We start from the raw sequence: 21,733 nt of genomic DNA on the forward strand, positions 1-21,733 counted from the left end.
TATGCGTAGGTTGGTAGGGCACAAATCACAGGACGGAAACCACCAGAGGCTAGGCACTCACCCGATAGTATAAACCATTCTAGGTCTTTCTACCAGAAGAATATTGTATTGCAGCAAAATGATAGACAAGCCACGAGCCTGACCTGCACACATGTTAGGTGAAGGGTGCCTCATGCACCGATGTGAGTGTGTGAAGTGCAAAGTGTAAAGATCAAGCGCCTTTGCACCTTGCTCTCGCCCTCGCACACACCTATGCACACATGATTGTGTTTCGCATGTTGTGTGTGCTCCGCATGAGCCTTCTCTTTCTTTGGTTCGTAAAACACAAGTGAAAAGGATATCCTATATTCTCATATTCAAACAAGGTTTCCCTCTTCCACCTCTTCAATGTAGATCCAACACTTCTCCCTCTGCATATAATACAAAAGTATAATTTCCAAGGCTTAATATTTTCCACAATACTATGGAATAAAGTGGTTATTATTTTGAAATAACATAAGGTATTTTTCTAAAACAAAAAGACAACAAAGTTACTTTGATAAAGATGCTCCTAATCCAGAGTATAAACAGTGTTACGCTCATGATCAACTTATCATATCATGGATCAACTGTACGTTATCCCCTGATACTCTGGCACAAGTTCTTGATATTGCCATCGCAAAAGATCTTTGGTCTACCCTTCACGATTCGTATGTGCAACAATCTGAGATGCGTTTGACGCATCTTCGCACCAAGCTTCAAAATTGCACACGTGGGGCAAAACCTATTCAAGAGTATTTAAATAAGATGAAATCTCTCTTTGAGCAGTTGACAATTATACAACATCCAGTTGATGACAAAGAAAAGTTCGCTATATTTTACAGGGACTTGGTGAAGAATACAAGATTTTTGTTATTTCAGTTATGACTTGACCACCTCTCATGTCATATACATCTCTCTGCCCTCTCCTACTTGAACATGAGTTGTTGCTCAATCTTTCATATATGGGAAACAATGATCCAACCACCTCATCTGGACCCACGTATGAGGTTCTCTATGCATCTTCTCAAATGGCCAAAGGTAGAGAAAAAGGACGAGGTTGTGGAAGAGGAATATGATTCAGTCGTGGCAATCTTGGTGGTACTCAAGGAAGTTCACCATACTGTATAGGTCGAGGAAGAAGACTTTTACCAATACCACCAACACATCCTATGAATAGGTTCAGTGTTGAATCATGTCAAATCTATGGTCGCACAAACCATCTTGCTCCTCAGTGCTACCTTATTGCAACTCCTGACAAAACTCTCAAGATAACCCTAATGCTTTAACTCACTCTCTCTGGTTTATGTCTCTTACTACATCATTTGAGGCAAGTTGGATTACGAATACTGGAGTTACAAATCATGTAGCCGATAATTCAGGTATGCTTGTTGATGTTATTCCTTATAATGGTTCATATCATATCATTATGGGTGATGGTTCGTCAGTTCCCATCTCACATATTGGTACTGCATTTGTTGCTTCATCTATGTATTCCCAAAAAGTGCCTAATGCTTTTCTTGCCCCTAAATTTAAGAAAAATGTCCTCTCTGTATCTCAGTTCATTGACCAATTTAATTGTTCTTTTCTATTTATGCCTGTTGCTATTTTAGTGAAGGATCTTCGGTCCAGGAAGCTCCTCACTAAATGAAAACTTTAAGTAAATCCTTATTTTCTTAAAAATAATGCAGTTCATGCCTTATTTATTGCTGTCATAGCCTCTACAAGTAGTCCTCGAGTCTCTCCAGAACTATGATATCATCGATTGACTCACACTAGCTACACTATAGTAGACCACTTGAACAAACTCAAGGCCTTACCCTCTTTATGTAATAAAGTCCCAAGCAATATTATTTGCAAAGGTGGTCAGTTTGGAAAGCATTACAAATTACCTTTTTTTTTATTGCAAATAATGTACTTTTCGCTTTCTTGAACTCATTGATATTGATTTATGGGGCAATATGATGTTACCTCTCTCTCTGGCTCTCACTATTATATCAATTTTGTTGATGATTTCACACGCTTTACATGGATATATTTTTTAAAATCCAAAATTGAAGCTCTTCAATTTTTTCAGTCCTTCAAAAAATTTACGAAAAAACATTATCAACTACGAATTAAATTCTTTTGTAGTGATAATAGTGAGAAATTTACTTCTCATGCTTTTAGATCCTTTTGTCAAACTCATGGTATTAAACAATAATTATTTTGTCCACAAACACTTGCTCAAAATGGTGTGATAGAGCGAAAACACAGACACATCAGTGAATTGAGGTTGTCTTTAATATGTCATAGTTGGATACCAATGCAGTTTTGGAGTGAGGCATTTCATATAGTTTGTTATTAATCGGTTACCAACTTTTGCTAATCCAAACAACATGTCCTCATATCAAATACTCACATGAAAAGTTATTGATTATTCAATTTTGTGTGCTTTTGGCTGCATGTGTTATGTACATATTAATAAATCTTTCAGGTAGAAACTCTCTGCAAAGGCAGAGGAATGTATGTTTGTTGGATACAATGATGGGCATAAAAGATATCGATGCTAGTTGAAAGATACATGTTTCTTTTCATGTAACTTTTGATAAAGGACGATTCTATAAGGAAGAAAAAAATTTTCGCCAAAAGGATGACTAACAGCCTTTACCCTCTTTTATTATATCATCTGCTGGGGACACGTTGTCTGCTAGATCTCAATCATTGCTATAGAGTAGGTTCGAGTCCTTGACAGATGCAACTATTGGCCAAGTACCGAGTGGTGGTGACAATGTTAATCCCTCTATAAAAAGTAAGCATACTAACCTAGAATAATCAACCACGTAGGTCCTCTAGAGATGTTCAACTACGCATGTTCTTTCTGATAGAGGATTGGGCATCATATGGTGAACACTTCCTTGAACATTATTCATTTCTCATTGACTCACTAAACATACAAAACCAAGTACCTATAGAGAAGCCACAAAAAAAAACCCAAGTTGTTTGAGGTCATGAATGAGGAATTGCTTGCTCTTCATCAAAACCACACTTGGGATCTTGTACCAACACCAAAAAATAAAAATGTTGTTGGATGTAAATGGATTTATAAGATTAAATATAAGGCTGATGGCACTATTGAAAGATACAAAGGTAGAGTAGCCAAATGCTATAATAAAAAGAATGAGTTGGACTATGAAGAAGCCTTTAGTCTAGTTGTGAACATGAGAACTGTCAGACTAACATTAGCAAAGGCTAATCCCTATGGTTGGAGATTATATCTGTTAGATGTAAAAAATACCTTTTTGCTTCGTGATCTCCAAGAAGAGGTCTACATGGAACAACCACTAGTGTATGAAGAGTCCAAAAGGTCTGATCTTGTGTAGGTTAAGGAAGACAATATATGGTCTCAAACAAGCCCCACGAGCTTGGTTTAAAAGCTTATGCAAAGCTCTTCTTATAGGGGGTTATTCTTGAAGTGTTGCAGACGACTCCATATTTCTCAAAAGAAAAGGGCAAAAGCTGGTGATAGTGCTTCTTTATGCTGATGATATCATTGTAATAGGGAATGATGAGGATTACATAAAGCATCTAAAGATAATTATCAGAGCACAATTTACTATGAAGGATCTTGGAAATCTAAAGTATTTCCTAGGTGTGGAAGTTGAGCGCATGAGACAAGGTATGAAATTGATACACTACAAGTATGAATTAGATCTGTTAAAAAAATTTGGAATGAGTAATTGTAAAACATCACCAACGTCAATGGTTTCAACAAAAAAATTATCTGCTAGAGATAATGATCATGTTGAAGATCCAGAAAAATATAGAAGTCTTGTTGGTGGTCTACAATACTTTACATTATCTCGACCAGATATCACCTAGGCTGTCAATCAGGTATGTCAATGTATGCATGATCTTCATGAGATGCACTTCATAGCAGCTAAAAGGATTTTCCGATATGTGAAGGGTACCTTGGGTGATGGTCTTTTCTTTCCCATTGGTGGAAGATAGATTAACCTTATTGCTTATTTAGATGTAGATTGGGCTCGAGATCCTGATACACGAAGGTCAGTATGTGGATTTTGTATCTTCTTTGCAGGATCTCTAATATCTTAGAGTAGTAAAAAGCAAATGATTGTTCCACGCTCAAGTTCAGAAGCAGAATATTGAGCAAGGTCTTCCACAGCTACTGAAATCACTTGATACCGCCACATTCTATCAGAATTGGGTATTAGAATTCAACATGCAATATTTTGTTGTGATAATTAGAGTGCATTAAAGCTTACTTTTAATCCAGTTCTTCATGCACGGACCAAATACATTGAATTGGATTATCATTTTATCTGAGAAAAGGTTGAAAATGGAGAGATTACTCCTGATTATGTATCAACTACAGAACAACTTGTTGATTTTACAAAAGGTCTTCCAACATCACGACATCGTTCAATAGCAAACAAGTTGTCCATGTTTTACATTGACTATAGTTTGAGGGGGAGTAATAAGACTGGTAATGATGTACAAAGATAAGATCATAATAAGGATTAACATGATATATTGTAACCCACTTCTCGTGGTAATATCTTTCATAGCTGTACATATTTATTGTAATCACATCCTTGATTGAGTCAATCAAGGATGAATACAAAATTATTATAAATAGAACCCACATCCCTCTCGTTGGGTATGAAGAATTTACACAAATACTATCATCTAAATTTCTTCAATGATATTGCAAATGGGAGATTGACCATTTACAATATGAATACTCTGAGTGCCTTTATATGGAGTAACTTGGTTTAAGAATTTCAAGTTGTCCATCATATGATTGGAAGCACTAGAATGTAACACCCAAGAAGGTAAAAGATCAACCTTACTAAAACGGGAAACATGGAGTATTTGTATGACTTGTTAAAGAAATTCTGGTGTGAGATGGGGCGGCTGACTTTGAGAGAGAACTGATGTTGGTGTAGGCAAAGTAGAAGGCAAAGTGAGAGTGTTCAAAGCCGTTTTTGAAGTGGTTGTGATAACATTGTAGGCTCGGGGAGGTGGCCTCCTATTTTGGGGTCTATTTCTGTACTCAGAAACTAGATGTCTAGTTTCCTTGCAGCAGTTAGTTTTCTTGTAATTACTAGCTAAATGGCCCATCTCCCGACATTTATAACCCTAAACTTTGCTCGTATCTTGATCTTTCCTTTTACTTGCTAGAAGAGCAGAATCTCGAGAAGTATCGCCATGGACAAAAAACGACTTTAAGCAAGTTTCTTCAGCAAGTAGTTCAAGAAGAATTTTATCAATATCATGGTTACCTTCTCGATTGAGAACTGTAGTTCACACATGCTCAAACTCAGATCAGAGTTTCATTAAAAATTGTCGAGAAAATAATTGTTGCCTAAATCTGTGTACTATATTTACAGCTCCTGCAGAAATATCAACATCAATTATATCCATTTCATTCCAAAGTAACATCATTGCAGAATAAAATTCTTGAATATTTTTTTGATCATTGATTCATAGAGCTTAATTCATGCTCATGTTGATACATCCTCACCTCATTGGATTGCTAATATACGCCCTTAATATATTCTCACATAGACTTTGCTGTGTGCAAAGGGCTCAGATTGAGAGCTATGGAGTGTATTAAAAAATATTTACTGTCTTTCCTCTGCAATTTCCCCTTTCTCTCTCTCTCTCTCTCGCTCTACTATCTCTCATGCCAAGGGAGACAAGCACACACATGTGCATCTTTCTTGCAAGGGAGATTGCACACACAGGAACCACCAAAACCAACAAAAATACAATAAAAATCTCAGTTTTCCAAAGAGAGCTAAGGCAGCTTAGGCAGCCATGGCTAAAGACAACCGCCAAGTCCTCACTGCCCTCGATGTTGCTAAGACCCAATGGTACCACTTGCTGGGGGGATGGTGGCAATCATAGTTTCTATGACATTCCATGCCAAGTTTGATGCACCTTCATTTGCAGTGGTAGGGAAGGCATCAACAGTGCCGGAGGCAGACTGTGTGTGGAGGATTATACTAATGTTTGTTGCACTGCCAGTAGCACTTACATACTACTGGAGGCTAAAGATGCCCGAGACCGCTCGTTATAATGCACTCGTGGTAAAGGATGCCAAACAGGCAACAACCGACATGTCAAAGGTCCTCCAAGTTGAAACTCAAGCAGAACTTGAGAGGCTTGAGCCTGAGGCTAATGTCAACTCCTTTGGCCTATGCACCCAAGAATTCGCTCACCGCCATGGCATCCACCTCTTTGTCACCTGCTCCACATGGTTCTTCCTCGACATTGCAATCTGTAGCCAAAACCTCTTCTAGAAAGATATCTTCACAGCAATTGGATGGATCCCCCCGTGTCAAAACAATGGAGGCTATCAAAGAGGTTTATCACATTGCTCGTGCCCAAACCTTGATTACTATACTGACGATCATATCAGAGTAGGCCTGAGCTATCCCACAAAAATTCTAGAACTTCACCAGAAACTGAAAAATAGTCGAGGCGATCGAGAAAAAAAACCATCACCCATCTTCCTTTCTAAGCCCACTCTCCCGACCGAGCAACACTGTCGACCTCTATCTTCATTCTCATCGCAATACCGCTATCAAAAAGATAATCTCGAGATAAACCGAGAGATTTTATCTCTCTAGAAGTGGAAGTCTTACCAAACCCAAAAGGAGTGCATTTGTGATAATTTGTCTCATAGAAAGCACACCAAGAAATTATCTATTCACAATGTAAATTACAATTTTGAGTTAAAGAGATAATACCTCTATATAAATATCGGTAAAAAACCATAACCAATCTTCACTTCTAAACCCGCTCTCCCAACCGAGCAACACCGTCGATCAACATCTTTCCCACCGCTATACCGTTATTAGAAAAATCACCTTGGGAGCAACCAAGAGACTTTCTTTCTCTAGAAGTAGAAACTTAACTAACCTAAAATCCCATGGGAATACCACATCTCTCATGGAGGTCATGTCTCTTTATCTTGGAGACCCATCTCCATCTTGGGGATCCTTTCCCATAACCCCTAAAGGGGTGACCTTAAAAAGGATGTGTATTATGTCTTCCTTGACTCTCTTATATAGATATCACTTTCTTGTTTCCCAAGAAAGTCAATTTTTTTTTTTACAATAATATCTTTAATCTTTAAAAAGAAAATATGGATATGGTGTGATTTGGCTATTACCAAACCCAACAAACTCCACTTTGATAGCAAAATCATCATAATTGCCTTTGCAACAATTATTGAATAGATGTATTGATTTCTACTCATATGTTTTCATTGTGGAATTTACATAAACACTTTAACCTTCATATTTCTCTTCCTCAAACCATGTATCCATAGAAACTCCTCTATTCATCTTTTTTTTAATGCAAGCTAAAGCCCCATACACACCTTGTGCTCTGATACCAGTTGCAAGGTTCTTCGTAACCCCTAGCTTATGGAATCGGGAATCCTAAATATTGGGATTCCACCCAGAATCGTGTACATAATTGGTTAAATGCGAAGTAGATGAATACCACTATAAATCAAACACAAAAAATAAAACAAACATAAAAATACATCACCACAACACAAGATTTATGTGGTTTACCTTGTAAGGCAACATCCATGGCCATGACAAGTAGAAATCCATTATCACAATGAAGATTACAATTTTGGGTTGCAAGAGATAATACATCTCTCTAAATATCGGTAAAAAAGTATGACTAATCTTTACTTTTGAACCCGCTCTCCTGATCAAGCAACATTGTTGATCAACATATTGCCCACCACAATACTGCTATTAGAAATAACACCTTGAGAGCAACCATGAGACTTTTTATCTTTAAAAGTAGAAACTTAACTAACCTAAAATTCCATGGAAATACCACCTCTCTCATGGAGTCTATATATCTCTCTCTTGGAGGCTTATATCTATCTTGGAGATCCTTTCCCATAACCCTTAAAGGGGTGACCCTAAAAAAGATGTGTATTATGTCTTCCTTGACTCTCTTATATAGATATCACTTTCTTGTTTCTCAAGAAAGTCTATTTGTCTTTTATAATAATACCGTTAATCTTTAAAAAGAAAATTTAGGTATAATGATTTGACTATCACCAAACCCAACCATATGAGAGAATTTTAGAATCTATAGAGAACTTTCTGTATATTGATTTTTAAAAAATATACAAGACCTCATATAAATATATGGCTAATAATAGTTCTGGATAGATGCCAACAATTATTAATAATTACTAACTAATCTTATCATAATCAAGAGATGCCTAGACATCTAATCATATCAAGAGATATATACCCTTACAAATACATATCCATACTGATATGTATCCATAATGGTGTATATCAATACTAACACGATACATGTCCATATGCTAACACCCCCCGTCAAACTCTAGATGCTCTGACACAAAACAACTGGAGTTTGAACAATACCAAGTTGCAAAAACGAGTGCCCATGCTCAAATGGTTTAATCAAGAAGAACAAAAAGTGGCAAGCCTCAGGAACAAATGACTTCAGGAACAGACGGCCTCAAGAACCATATCAAAATAGGCTCAAGCTATCACACAAAAATTCCATATCTTCACTAAAGACAGACAAACAATCGAGACAACCGAGAAAATAGAATGGCACTTGAAAGAGCCAATAGAACTCGGTATGGATCCGAGACTGATTCAGCAACTCACAGACATAGACATGCATAATCGAGTAACAAGAAAACATACTCGATCATACAGAGAACATGTGAGTTGAAACACGACTTGCCAGATAATAGATGAGTCGAAATACGACTAGCCAGAAAGGCATTAGAGAGTTGAAACACGACTTGCTAGAGAATAGAAGAGACGAAACATGACTCTCCAGAAAGACTCAGATCAAAGAGTATAAACACGACTCAATAGAAGAGAGCTCAGATCATATGTTCACAATTCGACAATAGGTGTCAGACTACAAATCAGATTTCCAAGAGAAAAAAACGCAACAGGGAATGGGAACAACAAGGTTGAGGTGGGCTCTTGGGATGGCTATTGTCACTACCAAATCAGTTGATGCAAAACACAATTCGATGGTTAACGATAGGCCATCATCATTGTTGAAATTGCAATCAACGACATAAATCTTTTGCGGTTTAGGACAACAAAAAACAAGAGCCATTAGGATGCAATCAGAGACGAAATTGTTCCCTGAAACATCAATCTCTTTGAATTTTTGTGGCACAATGGTTGCAAGTGCATGGATCAGGGAACGGTTACAAAATCGTTGAGGTAACTTTTGGCAAGGAACAGATGCACAAATGCAAAGTGCCAATGTTGGGGAACTATTGATGATGCAAAGTGCCAATTTTGGGGAAATATTGACGGTAATGGTTATTCTAAGGAACTGAGTTGACTATTGAATTGATACTTTTGTCAATGTAGAGAGAGAAAATGGCATGGACTAGAGAAGATGATTTGTAATACAGGGATAGATTTTTCGAAGACGACGTCGATGAAAAGGAAAAAGGTTTAAATTTTTGGCACGAATCTTAGTCAATAATAGGGGCAAAGGGTACTGAAATTTTTCTACTTCAGATCTAAGGTTGGCAAGCCCAAATATGTGGTTGAACGGTCTATGGCACTGATACCATAAGAGAATCTTAGAATCTCTGTAGAGAACTCTCTGCATATTATTGATTAAAGAATAAACAATACCCATATAAATATATGGCTAGGGGATAGATACCTATACATATCATAGGTATCAAGGATACCTAAACTTATCCTAATCGAGAGATATACATCCATATGACCTAATCTAATAAGGAGATATACATCCCTATGGGATATGTATCCATATCTATCCATCTGATAACACTCATCCTCAAACTCAAGATGCTTTTAAGGAGAACATCTAGAGTTTGAACAATAATTTTGGAATCCAGCAGTTGGATCTTGCGGTGCACAGCTTCAAATTTCTTAATCAATTTCAGGCTTCAGGTTGCTTGATAAACTTCAGGTGCACAACTTCAGATTGCTTGATCAAAAAGCATAGTTGGAGCTTAGATTCGAAGTTCATAATAGTAAGATGCAAAACAGACCAGCAGGAGAATAGGACAGGTTCAAGCAATAACATATTAGTAAGCCTTAAGAATCGACAACCATATTAGAATAGGCTTGAGCTATCCCACAAAAATTCCAAAACTTCAATAAAGAATGAAAAATAGTCGAGACGACCGAGAAAACATAATAGCACTTGGCAAAACACGGTATGGATCCGAGACCAATTTAGCTGCTCACTTACCAAGACAGACATAATCGAGTGACAAGAAAACACACTCAATCATACATAGAACACATGTTTCGAAACATGACTCGCCAAATAACAGATAAGTCGAAACACGACTAGCCAAAAGGGCTCAAATTAGAGAATCGAAACACGAGTTTCTAGAGAATAGATAAGTCGAAACACGACTTGTCAGACGGGCTCAGATCAAAGAGTATAAACACGACTTGACAAAAGGGGGCTCAAATCAGAGGTTCACAATTCCACAATAGATCTCTGACTACAAATCATATTTCCAAGAGAAAAAAGCGCAATAAGGAATGGGAACAACAAAGTTGAGGTGGGCTCTTAGGATAACTATTATCACTACTAAATCAGTTGATGCAAGACACAATTCGATGGTTAACGATAGGCCATCATCGTTGTTGAAATTGCAATCAAATACAAAAATCTTTTTCGGTCTAGGACAACAAGAAACAAGAGCCATTATGATGCAATCAGAGATGAAATGGTTCCCTAAAACATCAATCTCTTTGAATTTATCGCTGATCCAGATCAGGTGAGAAATCCGTGGCACAATGATTACAAGTGCGTGGATCAGGGAATGGTTGCAAAATGGTTGAGATAACTTTTAGCAAGGAACAGATGCAAACATGCAAAGTGCCAATGTTGGGGAACTATTGACGATGCCAAGTGCCAATTTTGGAGAAATATTGATGGTAATGGTTATTATAAGTAACTGATTTAACTATTGACTTGATACTTTCGTCAATGTAGAGAGAGAAAACGGCATGGACTAGAGAAGAGGCTTTGTAATATGGGGACAGATTTTCCAAAGATGACGTCCATGAAATGGCAAAGGGTACTTAAATTTTTGGCGCAAATCTGTGCCAACAACAGGGGCAAAGGTGCTGAAATTTCTCTACTTCATATATAAGTTGGTGAGCCCAGATTTGAGGTTGAAGAGTATATGGCTCTGATACCATGATAGAATCTCATAATCTCTACAGATAACTCTCTGTATATTATTGATTAAAAAATACACAATTCCCATATATATATATATATATATATATATATATATATATATATATATATATATATATATATATATATATATATATATATATATATATATATATATATGGCTAGGGGATAGATACATATACCTATCATAGGTATCTAGGATCTTAAACTTAACATAATCAAGAGATATACATCCTTACAACTTAATCTAATAAGGAGATACATATCCCTATGGGATACGTATGCATATCTATCCGTATGATAACACTCCCCGTCAAAATCAAGATGCTTTTAGGGAGAGCATCTAGAGTTTGAGCAACAATTTTGGAATCGAGCAGTTGGATATTTCGTTGCATAGCTTCAGATTGCTTAATCAACTTTAGGCTTCAGGTTGCTTGATCAACTTCAGGTGCACAACTTCAGATTGCTTGATCAACAAGCACAGTTGGACATAAGATTCAGCGTCCATAACAGTAAGATTCAAAACAGATTAGTAGGAGAATATGACAGGCTCGAGCAATGACATATCAGTAGACCTCAGGAATAGATGACTATATCAGGATAGGCTTGAGCTATCCCACAAAAATTCCAGAAGTTCGCTAGAGATTGAGAAACAGTCGAAACGACCGAGAAAATAAAATAACACTTGCAAGAGCCAACAAAACTCCGTATGAATTCGAAACCGATTCAGCAGCTCAAAGACCAGGACATACATAATAGAATAACAAGAAAACATACTTGATCATATAGAGAACAGATGAGTCGAAACATGACTCGCCAAAGAACAGATGAGTCGCAACATGACTCGCTAGAAAGGCTCAGATTAGAGAGTAGAAACATGATTTGTTAGAGAACAGATGAGTTGAAACACGACTCGCCAGAATGGCTCAGATCAAAGAATCTAAACACGACTTGACAGAAGAGGGCTCAGATCAAAGTTTCTAAACACAACTCGACAGAAGATGGCTCATATAAGAGTTTCACAATTCGACACTAGGTCTCAGAATACAAATCAGATTTCCAAGAGAGAAGAACGAAACAAGGAATGGGAACAATATGGTTGAGGTGGGCTCTTGGGATGACTATCGTCACTGCCAAATCAATTGATGCATGGCACAATCCGATTGTTAATAATAGGCCATCATCATTGTTGATATTGTAATCAACGACATAAATCTTTTGCAGTCTAGGACAACAAGAAACAAGGGCCATTAGGCCACAATCCGAGGCGGAATGGTTCCCTGAAACATCAATCTCTTTGAATTTGTCGCTGATCCAGATCATGTGAGAAATCCATTGCGCAATGGTTGCAAGTACGTGGATCAAGAAATGGTTGCGAAAGAATTGAGGTAACTTTTGGCATGGAACATATGCCAATGTTTGGGAACTATTGACAATGCAAAGTGCAAATATTGGGGAAATATTGACGGTAATGGTTATTCTAATGAAGTGATTTAACTATTGGAAAGGAATATATTTAACGATGACTTGATACTTTGGTCAATGTAGAGAGAGAAAACGACACGGACTAGAGAAGAGGCTTTGTAATATGGGGATAGATTTTCCAAAGACGATGTCCATGAAATGGCAAAGGATGCTTAAATTTTCGGCACGAATCTGAGCCAACAACAGGAGCAAAGGGTATTGAAATTTCCTGACCTCAAATGTGATGTTGGCTAACCCAGATCTGAGGTTGAAGAGTCTATAGCTCTGATATCATGATAGACTATCATAATCTCTACAGAGAACTCTTTGTATATTATTGATTAAGTACTACATAATGACCATATAAATATATGACTAGGGGATTGATACCATACCTATCATAGGTAGCAAAGATACCTAAACTTATTATAATCAAGAGATATACATCCATACGACCTAATCTAATAAGGAGATACATATCCCTACATGATACTTATCCATATCTATCCATATGATAACACTCCCCCTCAAACTCAAGATGATTTTAGGGAGAGCATCTAACTCTCACCCACCGACACTTTTCCTTTAAATGGCCCACAATCACTATTCTTTTACCCACTCCCCCACCTTTTACATGCTAACCTCCTCTCTCTCTCTCTCTCTCTCACATACACACACACACATACACACACACACTCCCCAAACTCACGATTGGAAGGTGGGTTTCTTGTTCCTTGTGTGGTTTCTTGCTTGTGATTGTATTTATTTAATTGGGTTCCTGCTTCTGTTGTTGAAGGTGCTAGTTATAGGAAAGGAAAGGAAAAGAGTAGCTAAGCTTTTTGTACTTTTCATACCAATGGTTGATGCTTTGTCTAGACCTGTGGCAATTTATCACCTTGGCTTCCCCTTGGTAATTGATGTTCTTTGCCTCTTTGCCTCTCTCTCTCTCTCTCGCTCTCTCTACGATGCCCTCACACCACAACGCCTACTAATGATCAAATTGTTATCCTTTAAACCTTCTTCTCCATAAACTGTCACGTTCAACCTCAATTGTCTATCAAACTTTGATGGTTTCGCATTTGCAGCCGATATCACAGAATGATCCGGAGCAATCTTATGATATCAAGGAATCATTAAAGCAATCATAAGATTGATATTTATCCTGAAATTGTTTTGTTATCAGGACCCATATATTGATGTTGTTGTGAGTTGCTGGCCCACTTGAGTCATGTTCTAACTCTCTGATCTGAGCCCGTTTGACAAGTCGTGTTTGGACTCATCTGTTTTCTGGCTAGTTGTGTTTTGACTCATCTATTCGCTGTATGATCAAGTATGTTTTCCTGTTACTCGATTATGTCTGTTTTGGTCTGCGAGTTGCTGAATCAGTCTCAGATCCATACCAATTTTTATTGGTTCTTCTAAGTGCTATTCTATTTTTCTCGATTGTTTTTGTCTTTGATGAAGATTTGGAATTTTTGTGTGATATCTTGAGCCTACTCTGATATGGTTCCTGAGGCCGTTTGTTCCTGAGGCTTGCCGTTTTTTATGCTAGTTGATCAAGCAATCTGAGAATGACTACTCATTTTTCAACTTAGTATTGTTCAAACTCCAGTTGCTTGTGTCAAAGCATCTTGAATTTGAGGGAGGGTGTTAGCGTATGATTATGTATCGTGTTAGTAATGATATACATCATTAAGGATACATATCAGCATAGATATGTATATGTAAGGGTATATATCTCTTGATAATATTAGGTGTCTAGGCATCTCTTGATTATGATAAGATTAATTAGTAATTATCAGTAACTGTTGCTATCTATCTAGAACTATTATTAGCCGTATATTTATATGGGGTCTCGTATATTTTTTAAAAATCAATATACATAGAGTTCTCTACAGATTCTGAAATTCTATCACATATAGTCCCAACAAACATTCCCTCATGGCACACAACTACAAAGAAAATGGCCCCTTTAAAAGATACCACAAGAGTCACAGTTGAAGTTCCAACAGATCTCCCCACATCATCCTTGCTGGAAAATAAAAATTCACTGATAAAAAGGTTGGTTTCAAAATTTCTAGTTGGTTTTGCTTTCATTAGTTTTTTTGGTTCCTTGGAACTTTGCACTTCGTTTCAAAAAAGTTCAGCTACAAAACACTTTGCTCATAAAAATGTTGTGCTATCCCCGCTCATCCTCCTCCAACTTACCCGCCTAAATACCTGAAAGAAATCAATTTTTATAGCATGACTAACAATGAAAAAAAAATAGTGTCTGGACATATACGACAGAGGTTAGTGTTTTATATTTTTGAAACAAAAAATATAGATTTTTTTCATTTTCTTCCAAAACAAATCACCACATTTAAACCACTCTTTCCCAAGAAAAACCCAAATCGATGTTTTCCATGTAGTTGCTTTTGAGCTTTTAGTTTACTTGACTTATTTAATTGTAGTTGTTAATGATTACATAAAAACCAGAAATTATGGAATCTAAATACTATTTTTGAAACTAGATTTAACATAACAAAAAGACCTAATAGGGCATAATTGCATAAGAAGAATATTTCGTAAATTTAGGACATGCTAGAAAGCACTTACAAAAGTTCAGAGTCATGAGATGCTTGCATTTTGCAAGGGGTTGATTGTTCAAGAACCAAAAACCCAAATATTCATACTCGAAGAAAATAAACACATTAGAGGAAAATGAAAATCTAAATTCATAACCAAATTCTTTTGGTGGTTGGAGTTATTTTTACCATGGATTTGACGTTATAGAACAAGTCAATCAAATACGAGAGAAATTTGATTTCAACTCAAGAAATATGTTTTAATGGCTAGTCCTTCGGTTTTACTTGGTCGTTGAACTGCGACCAACTGATAAGTGAGAGCATAATTCCTTACATTCCCAAAGATTTGGTGGTTCCACGGGATCATACTGTCTGTTATTTCCTCGGGTAAAATTCAATTAAGGAATACTTTTAGGGCCCTGAATTTTTCTGAGTTTACCTCTTCAACCTAAACTATAATCTCAAAAAAAAAAAAAAAAAAGAAAAAAAAAGAAAAGAAAATTCAATATCTTTCTACATAACTCTTGGCCCATAAAGCCACCAATTTAGATCTAACTACCTCATGCCGAACAGGGTACGAGATCCATTGAATTCCTTCATTTCAAGCCCCATAACCCATGACACTTGGCGAATGTGACCCTTGGTTGCCAGTTTTGCATTCATTAATGCTATCTCACCTATAACAACAACCATGAATCCAAAGGTGAAAAAGGCAACCTTATTGCTGATCACATTAAGATCCAAACTACAGTATCATAATCAATGGATGAGGTAGTATAGCTTCAAGGTATCATTTGAAATTACCCCAAAAAAATGAATCAACTCCTTTTCAAACACCCCACTCCTTGTTATGGGGTTTGAGGCAACAGAATGCTATCCTACTCTAGCGAAAAAAAGAAAAATTCTCTCCTAATCTGATAGGGCATACTCAGACAATAAAAACCAACCAAATTTGAAGGCTTTCTTTAAATGCCACGTAGCACCACGCATAAATGCACTATACATCAGCTCAATGAACCTTGAGCACTGTCTTTCTTAATTATATGCCCTAAAAAGCATAAAATTTGGGGCATTTTATTAAAGTGCAATTTATTGCCCTTAATAATATGAAATTACATGCCTATAACGAGCAATGAAAATGATAGTCTTGGCTAGTCTGCCCAATGGCATTGATCAGCCTCAAAGGTGTCTTGTCTATCATGAATAATTTCAATTTATTAGTCTAACTTCACATTTTATGCATGTAAGAATACGATATGATAGTCATTTGAGAAATATGATAATAATATCTATATAATATTGAATATAATATACACCCGGGCATCGACCGTTCGATCTCAATGATAGATATTGGAGATTAACTATATTTACATGTTAGTGTCACTTGAAAACATGGTTAATCTCCGTTGTCCATTCTTGAGAAGGTATGGTGGACGTCCTGATTAAGTACAAGACGCCCGATCCATCCGATGTGAACAGAAGACAACTACAGCGTATGGTTCCTCTTCTCGGAATCTTTTTCACAGGCGAGGAATGACTCACCCCAGCCCCTCCGTGTTGACATCTTACTAATGTGGCAATGTTAAAGCACTGTAAGAAACATGGTCGGATACTTTGCCTTATCTTGATGCTTAGGGGTTTATTTCAAGGAAAGCAACAAGATATCCAAGTCAATTAGAAGGAGAATAGTGTACCATCAATGGTCCTTGGGGTGTGATAACCATTGTATTCATACTTTAATTACAATATCTTCCTTACTTGTGAAATAATTGGAATGCCCACACTCGATGTGACCAAGCTTTATTATAATGCACAGCTGCTGTATAAAAGGATGCATGAGTCCAATATCTTTGGTATAATAACATGATAACAACGTTAACTAACAATGAGTCATGTTCCCTGATATGTGACTCGAGTAAAGCGAGGATAGTATGTCTAATCCTAATTGTACAGTCCTTTTCCATGGGGCAATTCATTTTTGTACACCCATGTTCCTTACCTTCAACAATTTATAAATGGAAAAGTATGTAGAGGGACCATGAATACTACAAGACTATTTATGTTTGTGACAAAAAGGTTACAATTGCAACTAGCAATTAGATGTCAAATTGGATGGTTTGGGATGTGTCACAAAGTTCGATCGATTTTTTTTTTTTTTTAAAGTTTAAGTCTCAATTATAGATTCACAACTACCTTGTTGAATCTGAAGGACATTAGTGATTGTGACCTGCTTGTACAAAAAATAAATGGTCTCTTTATATACTTTTTATTTAGTTTTAATATACTTTTTATTTAGTTTTAATACAAGGAAGTCACATTTGCTCTTATGTATCAGATTTTAAATCAGGGGGTTGTGTCAACGAATAGACTCAAAGTTCACAACAAGATTTCTGGAATTTTATGTTACAATTTGGCATCTAATGATTAGGAGTGATTGTGAAATCCTTGTAACGATAGTAAACTGTATCATAATATACAATTCTTAAAGAAAATCCCCCACCTAATGACCATAAATATAGATACGCTTTTTGCCATTTTTTAGGGTTGTTAACCTTCCAAAGTGCCCTAACCTTATAACTGTAATTCCAAATCAGAGCCCCTGGATACAATCTCTCTCTCTCATCAGTAAAAGCCTCCCTCAAGCAAGCAAGCAAGCAAATCTGCCGGTTATTAGAGGCCTTCTTGTTGTCCTGCGCAATCTAATAGCCACGCACACATGAACCTTACCTAACCCCTTCTTTCATTTACATGGAGACACTAGTTGCAAGCACATGCACTTTACTCTCTCTCCACAATGCTTGAAGCTCCTCTTAAATCACCTCCTCCTTCCCAACTAAATCACCACTTATAGAAAGCCCCAATTTCCCCCTTCATCTCCACATCAAAATCCATCCCACTCCCTTTCTCTCAACCACATTCTAGCCCAACCCCTCACTCTTAAACATTCTCTAGTGCAACAACATGGCTCACCAAAGTTGCTCTATCTTTGCCCTGTTCCTCACTTTCGCTCTCTTGATGGCAATGACAATGGCCACTCGAGACCTTCCGTCGTCTCCCGTTAAGGATGCTAACAAGAAAGAGCTAGAGTGTCTCACCGACAGTACCGGAAGTGAGCTCATTCCTGGTATCGGTCGAGTCATGGTGCCATCCTTTGGTGGCGTTCCAAGCGGTATTCCAGGGTTTCTCGGGGGTGGAGACGGAATTGTGGGAGGTAGCTCTCCTGGGGGTTATATCCCTGGTGGTGATGATACCTTTGTGCCTAAAGTCCCTGCTGGTGGGATCCCTAGCACTGGGGATGGGGGCTCTCCATGATTATGCCGGCTTAAGTGTTTATTTAGAACAATGTTTGTTGAAGCCTTGTTCATGGTTCGGAATAAGTATATTGGTGCCAATAGTTGCATTATGCTTGGGCATTTACTGGGTTGTATGTGTTTCGATGCAGTTCTGAGTTTGGAGTATGTCGTAAGGTTATGAGTATGTGGTGTTGGTTGTAATATGTTGCGTAATGGATTTGAGTTATGCCAAAGATAATATCTTGCTCTGTTTTTGTTTTCTTCTATGGTTTTGTTTAATTTAAATGTGGTTTACTTTTGTCGTGGCTTTTTTGTTAAGGAAAAGGTCTAGATAAGGTTGCATCCTTACTTATAAAAGTAATGTTTCGGTAATCTACATTGACTAGTTTATTTTGGGTGGTGTAAATATGCCAGTATTTTAAAATACATACCAATAGATGACATTGTTGTAAAAGACGTACTAAATCTATACCGTTCAATTTAAAATAAGCAATATAAACACTTCCACCTTACTAAATTGCATCTTTTCTCTTAGAGGGTTTTCAAGAAAAAAAAAATAGTCATCCCTAAACTTGAGTACATGTAAACATGAGTGTCCGAAAAGAGAAATAAACGAAAAATATTCCACTCACATCTAGGCCACTGAGTTAAAAAACGTGGACTTCTCTTTTTTTGGGTAGGTAAATAAAAAAAAAAAAAATGTAGACATATCTTCAATTTCGAGCAAAACATTGGATGAATTCCTATAGTTTTTCACCATCTTGTAGTCGCCATCAATTGAAGCTTTTATGCTTTCAGCCAACATAAATGTCGGTCATTTTAGCCATTGTGGCTTTATTCACTAGAGCCACTACTATTACTACCCATAGACGTGAAGGCCACGACATTTATTCACTATGAATTAGGAACAGTGATTTCGCTTATAGGCTCGAAACGGTAATAAAATTTTAATATTTTTTATATAATTCCAAATAGCATGAAATTTGAAGCATAAACTCTTCTCATCAAGACACACATAATAAAAATATTAAAAATATAATTCACATAAAATAAATTGACCAAAATACCTCCGAAACTTTTCAGGGGTATTTTGGTTAATTTAATTAAATACAAATTATTTTTTTGATATTTTTATTAGATTCGAAAATTCTTGAAGAATAGACGTTCAAAATTTCAAGCAATTGGATTTGTAGAAAAAAATATTAATATTCAATTACGAAATACAATTGTGATCATTGGATCGATCCAGATTCAATCTGGGCCGTTGGGCTTACACTGTTTCATGAACCTATAAGCTGTCGGGAGCTTTTTCCATATATATATATATATATATACATATTCACATCAAACGTGAGATGGCTAATTGGTTAGAGTTGAAATAGACATATTGATGCATATAAGTGATACATACATGGTGTACAACAGACTCGAGAGAAACTCACCTGGCTCGTAAAGAGTAACTTGGCCGAGTCCACTCAGAAGCACAACATTGGTTATGTATGAAAGAAGCCCTAACCAGACAACAGTACAGAAAAATCCATAGAAAATCAACCATGTACACAGTCAAACACAAAGCAAAAATAGAATGGAAGGAAAAATAGGGAGGAATAATACGATTTATATAGTCCACAGAAAATGGATAGTTTAGCTTTGTTTCTCCAAAAGGGTTGAAAACAGCTCTTTCTTGAAAAGTCTTTTTATTTTAGCAAACAATGCATTTGGAAACCTCGTATAATGTCTCAAACCTAACTAAACACCAGAAAAAATATTCGTATACTCAAAATAGCCCTCTAAGTCTTGCAATTAACCTAGGTAACAGGAGGTCATTAGGTTACCACAAGAATTCCAAGTATCCAAGGTGAAATTAGCACGCATATGAATGTAGGATCTGCATACTTCCCAACATCATGCATTTGTAAAGAAACATAAAAAATTAATTTGACAAAAATATCTTCGAAGTTTTAGATGCATTTTTATAATATTGTTATTTCATTTATTTTATATATTCTTTAAGGTGGATGATGGTGAGCAGTATGCATGGTCTTTATGAGCTTAATTCAATACATAGATTTTAAATAAAATTAAATTATATTCTATACTCTTAAAAAGATGGACAATATAAAAAATAGAGATCTATTTATAAAATTCAAATATAAAATAGGAAGTCTTTTGTGAAGTTTCCAAGTTTGATTGGGCATAAGACTTATATTATAAAAATAAGGCATACATAAACCGATTAGAAAAGGTTGCTTCAATGCTAGAAAACCCCTTAAAATTGATCATTTCCACGTCCCCAAAATTGATCATATCCACCTTGAGATGTACGGATATGGAACAAAAAAGAAAAGGATTTGAAGCCTTAAAAGTCGCACATCATGCAATATATCATCAGTTTATGCCCATTTTTAGATCGATAAATTTCATAATTAGAGGCGGAAACAAATCTTCAGGTCATACAAGAGTTTTTGGTGCAACAACTACATGATTAATGTTATTATCTAAAGGAAAAATATTTGGTGAGCTGAGAGCCTCACTTCTTATTGTGTTGTCTCCCTCTAAAATCATCTTGAAGATTGAATTTTGATCCAAAATTTTAGGATTTGCTAATCTCAACCATGATGATGCTTATGAATCTAGAATTCCTTTTTTTCCAAAAAATTGATCAATTTTTTTTTTTCAACCATCGATTTTAAGTTTTTGTTGATCCTCTATTTTATAACATCCATCATATAGATGGTTGGTAAATGCATGAGGGACTGCACAACAATAGGAGGTTCTTTGTATCCGTTAATGATTATTTTAAGGGTGTGGTTTCTATAAGGTTGCAACCTTAAACAATGCAATTACGACGCACTTCCAAATTTTATCATAATGCGTAATTTTGGGGTAAAAAATTATTAGGATTATCTTTGTATCTAATTATGAAATTTTAAACTCTAAAACTAGTTAAAATCAAGTAGATCTATAAACATATAAAATTCTTGAAAATGGACGGTCTAGATAATGTATTGCAAAATGTACTATTTTTGGGACTCAAATAAATAAATAAATAAATAAATAAATAAATGTGTATATATATATAGGGTTATTCTAAACTTCCCAACCCTTCAAATTACAAAGGTTCAAGACAAAAAGAGTTGT

The 21,733-nt window shown here is 36.3% G+C and overlaps 1 pseudogene across 1 annotated transcript; it reads left to right on the forward strand.

Annotated features, from left to right (window-relative positions):
- The first annotated feature begins 3,965 nt into the window (after window positions 1-3,965).
- On the forward strand, window positions 3,966-7,105 carry LOC148783336 (low affinity inorganic phosphate transporter 1 pseudogene; annotated as a pseudogene). Its single transcript, XR_016049583.1, has one exon. The product of XR_016049583.1 is annotated as a low affinity inorganic phosphate transporter 1 pseudogene (transcript).
- Window positions 7,106-21,733: the final 14,628 nt, after the last annotated feature.

Source organism: Amborella trichopoda, chromosome 2, assembly GCF_054954075.1.
Source record: "Amborella trichopoda isolate Santa Cruz 75 chromosome 2, AtrichopodaSantaCruz75HAP2 v2.0, whole genome shotgun sequence".
Classification (NCBI taxonomy): Eukaryota; Viridiplantae; Streptophyta; class Magnoliopsida; order Amborellales; family Amborellaceae; genus Amborella; species Amborella trichopoda.